Below are 15,453 nucleotides of genomic sequence, written 5' to 3'. Positions count from 1 at the left end.
ATAGCCTTCCTTAATCAGTACTTTTCCAAAACAACATCTCAATTGATATACTCTAAAGACTAACCGATGAAATTTTGTTCTTCCTTTTGCAAAAGAAATGAAAAATGAAAAAATGAAAGAAAAAAGCGAAATCATAACTGTGTCCGTATGTTTATTTCAGAATTAATGTTGACAATTACTTATCAATTTAATATAACGAATTATATTATAACTACAAATGATTCAGCAGACTCTTTGTTATATCATGGTCAATTATACGGAGTTACGAAGTAATATGATGATATAATAAAAAAAATAACTAATTGTACAAAAGCTATACTCATTCATAAGTTACTATTTTTCAAAATAGAATCCTTTAAAATTTATGGATATCTTATGACACTAAATTCTTTATATATTCCCAGTGTTTTTTCATCATATTGTCTAAAGGTTAAAGTCCAGACAATATAAAATTACTTTGTAGACTAATAAACTTAAGTCTTACTCTCATGTAAGATCTGTCCACCAGCCAAAAGGATCAAATCTAATCCATTTCGATATTTAAACTATTGCAAGACTCCCAGGCAAGTAATTATTCATCTTTGTCATGTTTTTCTTTTCATGTACATTAAACGCAAACGTTTCTGTTATTGTTTTGTTGTTGTAGTGTTGTTGTTGTTGTTTTTTTGTGATGCGATTTTGAATGTATAAACTTGCATTTGAAAAGTTTTTGTCAAAAGACATTTTCATTCTTACCATGAAAACAAATTTGAAGTTATACATGTATAACAATTATTATGATTTAATGTGTTGGTATGATGGCTGCAAATAGTGGCTTATGATATTGTAATACATGCAAATTTATTCAACACCATATTTTGCCATAATGACAAAAGTAAAGTTTTTTCCCTTTGGAAAATCAAATAACACTTGATTAGATGCCGTAGGGCAGAATTTAGTCTCAAACAAACGATGTGAACCCAATAATGAAAATAAAATGTCATTTGTAAGATGACTGAGTCACATTTACTTGCAGATGTTTAGTATTGATAAATGCAAATAATGATACACGATGTTGTAAACTCATGTGATATCATCAGCATTGATAATTTTCTTCCTATATGCCATGCGATTAAGAAAAGACTTAAATTACAAAATCAAGAGCTTAACGATTAGCAATTCGAATAGTATTTGTAACAGATTGTAGACTCCTTGTTTATTAACTTAAGGTCAATAGATCATTTTCCTTTACAGAAAAAAAGAACAATTCAATTTTAAATTGTCTATTGTCCATGCTATTTTACATGCTGTATAACAATGATACGAATAAGATATTAAACCTGTTATCGATTCTACGGAGTGAGTTATCCTTTTGAAGACTCAAAATTTATCAATGAATATACATTGTTTTGTTTAATTTTAAGATCATTAACTTTCCAATTTTATTGAAAGAAGAACTTAGATGCCTATTCGTCTATAATTACAAACACAAGCGGGTAGTTGAGTCACCAACCTTCCTTAAGCTAACTTAATAGCTTCCTCAAATAAATTCAGAATTCCCTGACGCGATTCGAACCTTTAAATAATTTATTTTATCAGTAAAAAGTTATTTCGCCATACAATAATACCAGCTAAACATAATTATATAAAAAGGTTGAGAATCGGATATGTAATCTAGATGTTGCTAGTTCAATCTTCGGATGTCGCTTGTTTGATATTCGAACGGGAAGAAATTTCTCTGTGACGTTGACTCAAATGATAATTGGTCTCCCACCGCTTTAACAGAAATTATATGGGATAAATTGTCAGTCACTTGCAACGGAATTGGTTACTACTAGTTGATTTCAAGGAAACCCGATGGCCGACCATTGGGAAATAAAATATGCTGAAATCGGTGAAAAGTCAAACAAACAATATAACCTATTGGGTAATCGATCATTATCGGAATAAGTAATTAAGTAATGAACCAAGTTTAATGATAACTACCCAAGTACTTATTCATATGTTCATTTGATAGAAAAAGAAACACGTTATGCCTTCTTAATAACTGATGTTGCTGTTTTCTGAAACCCGGGATGACTAAGATCTATTAAAATTCTGAATGTTACATCTTGGATTAATTTCAAAAAATTACATCGATCGTTAACTCGCTGTCACGTTTTATCAGATTTTCAAGTAAAGTGTCTTCTATTTTCAAACTTGCAATTTAAAACCATTAATGTTTCATGTTAGGACTTGATTAAAACTGCCACAGGAATTCTAAGAAGATTAGTTATGAAGTTGTTGAAAGTAAAAAATACACCCTGGAAGCTTTGGAAATAATTTTTACGAAAGAACATAATCAAGCTTTCAAAAACGAGATATATAGATTCAATGTTATGTCATTTGCTGGTTGCAAACATATGTCAATCATAAAATACCCAATTAAAATTTCATTCAATATGCATGATGGTATTATTGATCAAACTTAAGCTGGTGCTTATCAAAGTTTTTTAGGGAGATTAATATTTTGATATACTATCTTATTCGTGTAATAAATATTGTGATGATATCACAAAATCTAAATAAATAAAATAAATAAATCTAGTAATTTTATTATTATACTTGTGTGATTCTAGGATCGGTGTGGAATATATTTATTTCAGTAAAATAAATGAAAATATATTACTTAAAAAAGCCAGTGTTTAGTTATTTTTGTCATCAATGCGCTGCGATTGCAATAATTAAGTTTTCTGGCAAACTTTACATTCTTTTGAAATGCACATGATAAATCTTTTTAGAATTTCAATGTCAGTTTTAATCAGTCACTATCATGCCAGTAAAAAAATAATTCACGGTTTAAAATTGAAAGGGGAAGATGTTCAGATTATACTGATAACACGTGACAGCCTGATAAAGACTTATGTAAATGAATTTATATATACCATGGCAACTGCTAGACATTTTGATGTTTTCCTAATTTAAACAAGTAAAGAAAATTTCATTTCAGTTTAGAGCCAAGTTTGTACGGGAGTTGTTAAGCTTTTATGGCCGTACTTAATGCGTTGATTTTCCGTAACATTCACAAACATTTAGTGAAATATACCGATGCTGTGTTAACAGTCAGGATATTTCCAGTGTTTCTTTAAAATGTATTTATGTATTACTCTTAAAATAAAAATAAACAACAACAAAAACATAAATTATTCTGTCGGATTTTTAATTCAAAAATACAATACAATAAATAACAGTGCTGCAGTATTCATGTACATGCTATCATATTTTCAAGCCTGGAAACTGTTTTGATGTAGCATAAGGGTACTTTAAAAAATGAAGCAATATACTTGAATGGCACATTTGAGTATTTTTGAGTACTCATACTTTATAATCTCTAAGGATACCTTTATGAATTATGTTATATGCGTTCCAAAAATAGGAGCAATTCATTCCTTTTCAAAACAATGTACTTAGATATGAACGTATTCATTACAGGAAATGGATAACTAAACTAGTTTTTCTGATCAAATTATCTATCAGAATATTTTCATGTCATTCCTGAATGAACTCATCTTGCTGTGAATCAATTACAGAAAGATAAAAGTGCAGGCATTTCAACATGGAAACCTATTTTTCAATATTTCTTTAAGAGAATAGTTAGTTTAGTAAATTCTATTATATTACAAAAGTTGAAACGCTGGAACGTTAGGAACAAATCGCCAAGAATATTTTGGACTTGTGAGAGGCTAAAAATGACCCCAGAACGATCATAAGGTAACGTGTAACCAACGCTGAAAAGCATTTGACTCTATCCTAATCCATTGAGAAGTTGCAGCACTTTGAAATAAATTTTGATGGAAAAAAATCAACGCAAAATAGTAATTTTTGGCAATTTTGAGATGTCCCCTCAGTGCCATGGTAACATAAAATTTAAGCCTGAGCATGTTGTTGCAAAGGCAATGGTCCAGTCAACATTTGTGCCAAGTTTGATTAGTATTGAAGCAGTTTTTATAGTTTTATAGCAATTTGAACTTGTAACGGGAGACTTTTCAATGAAAACAGCCATTTTTCACAAGTTTGTGTAGGATGATGGTGTTATAATGTAATTCGGAAAAGGACTGTTCAGCATATATACAATTTATTATATAAAAGTAAAGTCATTGATTAAAACCGCGTTTTCAATTTCAACACTTACGTATTGGTATCGGTGACCGGTTTGGTTACATTGTACGTTGAACTTCTTACTTGTTTGAAACTACTGACATGGAATGTTATTCTTCAATGTCCCTTTCCTTTTAAATTTTAAAAACCAAAGTTTAAATAATAAAACAAACAAAATAGCATGATGCATCTGCAGAACTCAGTGATAAATACTTAGAGATTTTTAATTCAATTTTAATTTTAAAGCGCTTATGCCGAATAGAAACAGGTACCAAGCATACTCGTTTGACACCAGATTATTTTACGATGTATTTGCAACATACATAACAGCTTACGAATAAAGACATTTGCAAAGTAGCTTTAAACAGTGTAGGACACTAATGCCAGCGAAGGTTTTAAATGATTTAGAAATTCAATGTATCCCTCCAAATGACCAGCTAAAGTCTATTATTCCAATACATGCTTCTTGTAAAAATGACTTATTTCATTATATTGTCAATTTAATTCAAAGTTCTTTTATATCAGTTACAAAAAAAGCCATCTGATATTTGAAAAAATGTCAGATTCAGCTTAAACAAGCTCGTGTCAATAACAATATAAGGTAAGTAAAAACAGTAGCCAACAGATAGCTTTATAAATTATATATACTCTCTTAACAAGTAAAGCTCCCGCACTTTACATAAAATTATTAAACCATTGTGTTACAGTCTCTTAGAAAGTTTCTCCTGACAAAAATATTAAAATTACCTTTTAAATTCTATATAATTTAGGTTCAACGCGTAAATATATCTATATAATTTTTGTGGAACGAAATTTACACGCCGAAAGAATCACCAAATTGTTTTCAAACAAGTCACGTGACTTGAACAAATCCTTGAAATTATAATAACCGATATTGTGGATATTGTATGTTTGAAATTGTACAATGTATTGTTTGTTTAAACAGTTCGAATTGCTGCAATGTTTAAGTCAACTTAAAAAATTCTTCCTATTTACAGACATAAACTAAATGGTAATTTATAATTATACAATTACGTTTGCAGGTAACAATTTTCATTATAGACCTCCCTGAAGTTTAAATGACATTATGCCCATCCAAGGATATACATTTTTGTATAGTAATTGAACAGGTGAAGGCCGAAATATTTTTATATTTTGCCATAATTCTAGTGAGGCAATTTTTTAATTAACTTTGCAGGAATACATGACCCAAGGAAACTTCTATAAATAACCATGGGACTTTACCTTTAACGTTCAATTTATAAAAAGAGTGTGTCAGTCTTTTATATACGTACTTGGGGCAGATTAATATTTCATCCTAAACATCTTCCAATAAATCACCATTATAACAGTCAAATTGAATGTCAAACAAACAAAAACTGAAACATTTAATGCTTTCTTGTCACACTTTAATTAGTTTGCAGAAAACCAGAAACAGAAGAAAATAGCATACACGAAGCTTAATGTGAACCAAGCATTGACTGGTATAGCCTCTTATTATTATTCTATTATAATAATTGTTTAACATGCTTTTCTTATTTTAAATTTGATGAAATACACTTTCCGTTTCATTATGGCCTCTTTGTATAATCGCGAAGTTTATTATGCTGAATGTTTGTGAGAATAAAAATTATATTTGAGTGACGTGACGGATATGAAGTAAGATTAGTAAATATTATTTTTCTATTTCCTGTGTGAAATGAGGGTACATCTCTGTATTATATTATTTTAAAAGAGACAAGTTTCTCCTATATATATTTAAAATAATATAAGTTCATATAACCCGTCATATTGCTATTTTGAACACGTAGTACAGCAGAACGATGCAGACATTTCATTTACTGTAACAGTTACGAAATTCTTGTAGCAGACGCTGCTCTGCTTTATATTGAATTCACAGAATTTTTTTAATTAGCCTTTGTTTTCAATTTTGGATTTCTCTTTTGAATTCTTGATAAGATTATGTCTTATTGAGACAAGTAGACAATTCAATATATATTTCTGTATTTCTATAATATAGAAAATTTAAATGTATTTTTGAAGAATTGAATTTCTGATTCATCAATTTTCCTTTTAGCAATCATGTATAGACGTATAGACATGAAATATGTCATTTCAGTACAATGCATTCTGATTATTGCCCATGTTCGTTCTTGATAGCATTGCATGTAAATATGATGTCAAAACAATATTCATAAATCTTATGGGTGACTATTAATAAGTAGACAGGAATATCCGTTACACTAGCGTATGAACAATTATGTTACCGACAGACATTTCCACCTAGGATTGAACCTAAATGACATATTTGGAAGAGTAAATAATGTTATTATACAAATATATGAAGAATGACGTAATTCTCATTACTTTAAAAGAGCTGTACATGATGTGAAGGCGTAAATGTAAATAAACAACACAAATCAAGCTTAAGATTAAATAGGCACATATTTTACTGAATATTTACTTGAACGTAAAACTTTATATATTTAATCAATTCAAAAAAAAATATTTGTCTTAATAATAGAAAAATACAGAGGGATAAACAATTATATGCAGTAACATAAACGTTCATTTTTGCAACGAAAAGGAATTAAGAATCCGCATATGTTGAAGTTTTCAGTATATCCGTCAACTTCTTTACATCATAGAAACTGTAATTTAAAGAAAGTTTCAGTAATTTAAAAGTTGAATGTTGAGCATGAAGAAAACAGTTGTCATTTTTGCGTCACCATAAAAAATACAACATTTTTAAGGTTACAGTGCGAGTTAGGATCGACAACTGGATAGAATTAATTCCATACATATTAATTTAGGGATTTTATATATAAAATGGTTTATATTAGACTTGCAAGAAAGAGACAATTTTGTTAATTCTACACCGTGGAAAAAAATCTACATTTTTCCCATTAAAAGGGAAAAAAAAGTTTTTAAAATAAAAAAAATTTTTATTTATTCATTTTTGGGGGAATAAACTTGTTTTTGTAAATAAGACAAATAAAAAATGTCTTTAAATTGCTTTTGGCCTATTTTTTGATGCCCAAGGAGCTTTAAATTTGCGAATAAAATTGAAAATTTATTTAAAAATGTTTTCCCAAAACATAAACCCATTAGTTTTGCGAAAACACTGAAAAAAAAATTACCCCCTGTTTTTCATTTTGTCATTTTTATTTTAAGGGGTATACTTTTTTTTGACGATGGATTTTAAGAAAAACACGCAAGATTACCCCAAAATGTTGTAAATACTTCAGAAAATTTCAAAAAGTTGGGCTCGAGTTATAAACAGCATTGTTTTTTGCGCGGTCAATGTTAATTCACTTTGTACATTTTTTCTATTGAGTTAAAGACGGGAAACCCTTTAAACCCTGAAAAATTTTGCGGGCGGTTTGGGGCCCCTTTTAATTCGGGGAAGCAATCAATCCAGATTCTTTTAGTTTCATAACAAAAAAATTTTGGGTGACTTGTTTAAAAATAAAAAAAATCGAAAAAAAAAGCAGGTCAGTTTTTTAGAAAAACTTTACAGGCTTTTTTGCATAATTATAATAAGAAAATAAAGGGGTACATGATATTTTTAAAACTACCTTTTAAAGAAAAAAAAATAAATTTAACCCGCATTTTAATTTTTTATCTAAATATTTATTTTATTTTTTCCTTTTTTTCCCCAAAATTTTAAAAATTTTTATTCCCAAATTTTATTATGTTTAAAAACATAATTTTAAAAAAGAGACGTTTTTGTTTTTTATTTTTGGTTTCTGTTCTCATCTTTTTTCTAAGCCATATCAATTGATTTGTGATATGTAGTGTGTTAGGTTATATTTCGGGAATAAATATGTTAAGAGTAAAATGATACTTCGTTTAAAAGGTTCAACATTGACTCAACCTGTCACTTTAGACTATTAAAAATGATTTAAAATAAGTGCAAGGAGGTAAAAAAAACAAGAATAAAATGAAATATGTCATCTTGTTGTTGTTGTTGTTTTTTGTTTTGATTTCATATCCACTATTTTTAGCAATATTTAATATTCATTTAAGCTAAATTAAATCTACATGATTTGTTAATAACATTTGTAAACTTCCAGTATCATTCATTTATATTTTTGGGAGTGAAACAGACAAATCTGAACTTTCGGACAAACAATCTTACCAAAAATGGTCATATATTGTCTATCGGAAACACACCTATCAAATGATAATGTCTTACTAATCTAGGTCACATTGCCAAGTATGATTGCAAAAAATATAAATATAATGAGTCAATCAAAATGGATGACTACACTGCTTTATCAAGAAACAGCGCATCATAAAAGATGAAATATGTCGTGCAATTTGTTTACAAAATCATGACGGCGGACATGAAGTTTTTTTCTTCTTTTTGTATAGTACTAAGAAAATACACAAATAACAGTCACAAACGCCCCCATGATATTAATCATTGTATTTATAAAAAATGTTACTAAATTGCATTAGTTTATTAACTTCACTACACTTTTTTATCTACGTTATCTGATGAAAGATATATAATAATGCTAAATCCTCATTCGGGGCCGGGATATTTTAAATGATTTTGACATACTAGGTTTTTTAAAACCCACGAAAAATTTAAATTTAACGCATGCCTCAAAAAATATCAGCTTAAAAAATTTGGTCTTTTAAGAAAAAATGTTTTAAAATCCTTTATCCTCATGTTCTTTATTTTACTCCTTTTTCGTTTTTGTAATTCAAGTTAAACAATATCTTATAAGTGTATTTTGTTTGTCATTGTTTATCTTTTGGATTTGAGTTTGCTGTTTAAGGGGTAGCATAGTCATTTTAAGGTTTATCTGATTAAACCAGATTAAGTAGAAACTAAATTTGTGTCTATTTTTAAAAGATATTTTCAACTTGAAAGTCGGAAAGATACATTTGTAATTATATTTTTTATGGCAAAACTATGTTTGCTGAGAAAAGAGTGTGTTTACAATCTGACAGTGTTGTGCATGTCACCAATGTCCCGTCAAGGCAAGCATTATCCAACTAATTATGTGACTTGTAGCAACAATTGAATGTAAAAAAAATTGTGTCAGGGTAGAAATCGTAGAATTTCGAACAAATTTTGTCTCGAAAAGAACACTCAAAACGCCCATCATTCAATACAATGTATTACCTTAAGGTACAATAAGTCGATTCTTCTCTACTATTGGCAAAACGGCAATCTGTAAGTAATCTTATGATTATCTGGTAGGTGTTTTTAGTATGGCTTTAATCCAAATATATGTTTATTTTTACAGAATTTGATTGACGATTTACTATTTCGAAGAGTGGTCGCTGGCTGGCTGTATTGTTAAAACAAAGTACCAGACTTATTGTAAACAGTAGAAGTCAATATCAATTCCTTTTATCGATACATAGATTAGTTTTATAGCTATCATTGTTAAATATATAGACAAACATATACATTTCAAAGAAATGCAACAAGTGTTCAGCATGCATTTTATTGAAGTAACATTTGGTCAATTCTCAATTAAATAGAGAAAAAACCAGAATAAGTCTCACAAAACAGCGAAAGATAAAATACATTATTTTCTTCGGTTTTTAATGCGATGGGTTTTATTACGACAGCAAAGTTGGTAGTTATGGCATTTTTATATCTAGGAACTGATGATTGTTGGATGATTGTGGCTTTAATAAAAACGATCTTGATACACATTGAGGGAGCCAGACCTTTGCTTTGTAATACACCTAATATAAATCATAAAAAAGGGAAAATGAACGTGCTGTTGTGATTTATCAACAGGTTAACATAATGTAGCAGGTGTAAACGTTGATAGATAATTGCGTAAATCAAATAATGCATTCTCGATATATAACTTTATAGGAAAGATAAATAAATTCTCATTAGATGCGATACTGTCTGTAACCCTGTCAAAATGCTTTACACAAGAAATCAAACATGTATGCTGCGAGATATGGTTGAATGTGAGTATCCTTGCACTGTATAAGTAAAACAAAAACCTGTTTATTGGTGTTCCTAGTCTAGAAGGATGCCGCCGCACTGACAGAATTAAAATTCATTGCCTTCCTTAATCAGTCATGTTCCAAACAGAATTTTAATTGATATTTCAAAGGACTTACCGATGAAATTTTGTTCTTGCTTATTCATAAGAAAGAAAGAAAGAAAGAAAGAAAGAAAGAAAGATAGAAAGAAAGAATGAAAAAAGAAAAATCATAACTGTGTCCGTATATTTATTTCAGAATGAATGTTGACAATTACTTATCTATTTAATATAACGAATTATATTATAACGATAAGTAAGTTCGCAGACTCTCTGTTATATCATGATCAATTATATTCAGTTGCGAAGAATTGATGTTGATAAGATGAAAATAAAAATTAATTGTACAAAAGTTGAACTTATTCATAAGTAATTATTTTTCAAAATAGAATCCTTTAAAATTTATGGATATCTGATGTCAATAAATTTCTTTAATATTCCCAGTCTGTACTTCATAATTTTTTCTAAAGGTTAAAGTCCAGACAATATAAAGTTATTTTATAGCCTAAATAAACTGATATTTAAGTCTCACTCTCTTGCAAGATCTTTCTACCAGTCACCAGGATTCAAATTTTAACCCAATTTTTTAATTTTTTAAAAAACAAAAAAAACTTTTTAAAAACCCCACAGCTTTTTGAAATTTTTTTCCCCTCCAAAAACATTAAAAAGGCGAACGAGAACTTTTTATGTTAGGGCCGTTTTTCCCCTTTTTTTTTGGATTTTTATAACGGGTTGGGACATTTTCTCAACTGATTGTAATTTGTATAAAAATGTTTTAAACGGGAGCAAATTTCAAAAGTTTCTGCCCCAGCTTTTTAAATTTGCTAACCCAATTTCCCAAAAATTTTTGGGCAAAATAGAATTTTTTCTAATATATCAATACTTTTAGTTTTGATTTAATTGTTAAATTAAACCCGAAAATTATTAAGCTTTATTAAATTTATAGTTGACCAGTTTTTAAACAATGTAATGGTTTTTGAATGAGGGCTGAAAATTTAAATACGCATTGTTTTTAAAACCAAAAAAATTTTATACTTATTCAACACGATCTTTTGCCATCATGTCAAATGTAAAAGTCTGTTCCCCTTTGAAAATAAAATAAAGGATATTTGTTGATTAGATGCCGTAGGGACAAATTAAATCTAAAACTAGGATGTGACCTAGATTTAAGGTAATTTGTAAGCTAACTGAGTGACAATTATTTTTGCAGATGATGCAAATAATGATACACGATGGTGTAGCTCATGTGATATAATTAGCATTGGTAACTGATTCACTTTCTATATGCTATGCGATAATTTAAACAAAAACGAAAAAACTTTATTTGCAAAATCAAGAGCAACAGAGATTAGCAATTTGAACTGTATTTTTTACAGACTGTACACGCCTTGCTTATTAACCTTAGGGAACTAGTTCAATAGATAATTGAAAAAAAGTGAAAAAGAAACTTATTAAATTATGCATTGTCTGATAGTTTAAGTGAAATTTTACGTGAAGAGAATAAATAATTTGTTAATCAGACTTTGTAACATGCCGTGTAATACAGCAACAAATAAGATAATAAAAATGATTAAAAAATTGGGGGGAGTTTCGTACCCCTTTTTGAAAAACTTTTAAAACTTAACAATTTTTTGGTTTAGGGTTTTTGTAAATTTCAAGGGGTTTTTCCTTCCCTTTTTGCCAATTTCCCTTTTTTGGGTTGTTAGCTTTTTTTTCATATTTTTTTGGACGGAAAAAAAATTTTTTTCCCCTTTTTGAGTTGAAATAAATTGAAATTTTTTAAAATTTGTCCCCTTTTACCGGCTTTTAACAGGAAATTAAAAATGGGAATTAAAAAAAAATTTTTTTTTGGTCGGCCCCAAACCCTTGGGGGAAGGGAATGGTTCCTTCTTGGGTTTTTAATTGGGGAAAAAAAATTTTTGTGATTGGCCAAAAGGAAATTTTTGGTTTTCCCCCTTAAAAAAAAATTTGGCCGAAATTTTTTGGTTTAAAAGGAAAACAAAACCCCCCAAAAAAAGAAAAATAAAAAATTAAAAAATTTATTTACAAAAAAGGGGAACACGTTAAAAAACTTTTAAAGATGCAACACGTAAATTTTCAATTTCGGCCTTCTAAATTTAAAAAAAAAACGATCCCTTCCCCGAATAATAATGAAATAACCAAGGTTTTAAAGATAAAATCCTTTTAAATATTTTTTCAAATTTTCCCTTGATTAAAAAATTTAAATCTTTGTTGTCAAAATTAAATTTTCCCTATCTCCCGGGTTGTATTGCTAAAGATTTTTAAATTTTAAAAGAAAAATGGGAAATTTGAGGAACTTTCAGCAATTGAATCCAGATCATTGGGTCCCGGGTTTTTAAAAATGATGGCTTTTTCCCTTTTTTTTTTAAATTCACAAAAAGTATTTAGGGAAAAGATTACTGAAAAATTTTTTTCCCGTTTGAAATTCTAAATTTTTCTGAAAAAAACTCTTGACTTAAAATAAAATTAAAAATTTTTTAAGGGTTTAAAACTTGCCCTTTAAATTTTAAAAAAAATTTTCATTGGGGCCCTTACCCCCTTGTCATTTTTATCAGGTTTTCTTTGTTAAATTTCTTTTCCCTTTTTTTAAAATTTCAATTTTTAAACCATTTTAAAGTTTTTATGTTAAACTTGATTAAAAAAATGCCCCGGGGAAAAAAAAGAAGATTTGCTTTTTTGTTTTTAATAATTAAATGAATAAATGTTTTAAAAAGTTAAAAAAAAAACTTGTGGGCTTTGGGAAATAATTCTACCCAAAAAATTTCCACTTTTTCCAAAGGGTATTTAAATCTTATTTAAAAATCAATTTTGCTTTTTGCTTTCCAAAAAGAAATAATAAATGAAAAAGTCATTTCCCTTTACCCGGTTTTTCAGTTTTTTTGCAGAAATGCCGCAAAACCCTGTAAAATATTTCTGCATTAAAGTATTTTTAATTCTATAAAATCGGTATTGTTCTTTTTCCCCAGGTTCGTTCTAGTTTCGCAAAATTCAAAAAAGAGCAAGAGTAATATCATTTCACTGAGCATTTGCTTGATTGATATTTTTGGGTATCTTTACCTGATCTTACTTTAGGTCATCTACATTCAATTAAGCCACTTACCCCAATCATTTATTTGCTTATAAACAATGTGTATTGGTACATGTCTTTCCTTCTGTTAATTCACTGTTCAACATTAAAACTTCAATTTAATTCATAATGTATTTTGACTGCATTTCATAGTTTAATATTACCAAAATATTTCACGATGTCTTTTTAACAATTTTAGATCAAGTTTTATTTGATATATTTTGATCTGTAATTATATGACTGCATATTTAAGCAAACAAATAAAAAAACGTAAGATCTTAAAATTCTTTTCAAATTTTAAGTGCGTTATATTGGCAATACGAATATAATTTTTCCACTACTTTTAGCAATATTAAATATTCAATTAAGCTAAATTAAATCTGTATGACTTGTTAATAATATTTGTAAACTTCCAGTATCATTCATTTATATTTTCTGGGAGCGAGACAGGCATATTCTAAACTAACGGACAAACAATCTTATCAAAACTGGTCATATATTGTCTATCGGAAACACATCATTCAAATGGTAATGTAATGATACCAATCTAGGTCACATTGCCAAGTATGATTGCAAAATATATAAATATGCTGAGTCAATCAAGATGAATGAAAACACTGTTTTCAAAAAACAACCCCATCATAAATTTACGGGGAAAGCTGAAATATTTGCGCAATTTTTTTTTGACGAACATAAGTTTAAATTTTTCCTTTTATTTTACTAAAAAAAAACCAAATCAGTCACAAACCCCCCGCCATAAAACCCCTTAATCATTTTTATTTATAAAAAAAGAAAATAAATTTTCCCTAAATTAAAAATTAAATTTAAAAAGATTTTAATTTTTCTACCCTTACCTTTTAGGGAAAGATATTTAATAATGTAAAAAACCCCTAAGTTAGCAAAAATATTTTTGAAAATTGCATTTCTAGGGGTTAATTTAAAACACGAAAAATTAAAATAATGGCAAAATACCTCAAAAAATAACCCCAAAAATTTATTTAAATTGGGAAAGAAAATTCCCTTCTCCTTTTTTTTTTCCTTTTGTTTTTATGTGTCTTTTTTTTTTTTTTCCACGAACTGTGATTGTTTTTTTGGATTTTGGGGGGTTTTTGCCTTTTTTCTTTTATTAAAAACCAAAATTGAGAAAAACTAAAAATTTTGTGTTTTTTTTTTAAAAAAATTTTCTTTGAAATGAGAAAAAATAATTTTTATTACATTTTTTTTTGGCCAAAAAATATTTTGGGTTGGAAAAAGGTTTTGTTCAAAAAGCTGACTTTTTGTGTCGTGCATTTTCCCCAATGCCCCGTCAATGCGACATTATCAAAATGTAGCGACAATTTTTACTGTGATAAAAAAAATTTTATAAGGTCAGTAAAGGTAAAAAGTTTAAAAAATTTTGAATTTAAAAAAAAAACACTCAAAAGGCCCATTTTTTAATAAAATTTTGGGAATAAGTCGATTCTATTTAAATTTTTTACAGGGTAGAATAAATGAGCAGAGGTTTTCGTGTGGGAAGGGTTTTTTTTTTTAGGCCAGAAAAAAAAAAAGCCAACGTTCGGGCTATAGAAGTACAAAGACCAAAAGTTATTCATCACAAATGACAGAAAACAATGAAAGGAAGACAGGAATATGAAAAAAAAAAAAACCTTAAAATGTACTTTAGGGATTGTTTTAATCCAAATAAGTTTTTTTTTTAAATTTAATTTTTATTGTGACGATTTCACGTTTTTTAAATAATAACAAAGATATGGAGCGCTGGCTGTATTTCTTTAATACAGAGTACGGCATTGGGAATCTAAGTTCCTTATTTCCATTACATACCTTTGGGGAAGTACATCATCAATTAGTATAACACAATTATATTTTCCCAAAGAAACGGGAACCCCAAGTGGACCTAACATTCATGTTTTATATTCCATTTCATTAAATAACGTGTGGTAAATCTTTCAAGCAAGGTCTCACCCCAAAAAACAGGCGAAGATGAAAACAAATTTCTTTTCTACGGTTTTTAATGTGACGGGTTTAAATGTACAATAAAACACGACGACAAAATCTGTGGTTATTGCAACGTTAAATAAACTGTATGGTCATTTGGATGACTGTGGTTTTAATAAAAACGATCTTGATACACTTAAAGAAAGCATGACCTTTGCTTTGTAACACACATAATGTAAATCATAAAAAAGGAAATTGATTTTGTGATTTATCAACAGGTAAACA

The sequence above is a fragment of the Ruditapes philippinarum genome, unplaced genomic scaffold (assembly GCF_026571515.1).
Source record: "Ruditapes philippinarum isolate M1 unplaced genomic scaffold, ASM2657151v2 ctg5897_1_1_1_1, whole genome shotgun sequence".
Classification (NCBI taxonomy): Eukaryota; Metazoa; Mollusca; class Bivalvia; order Venerida; family Veneridae; genus Ruditapes; species Ruditapes philippinarum.
Note: the sequence above shows the minus strand (reverse complement) of the source record.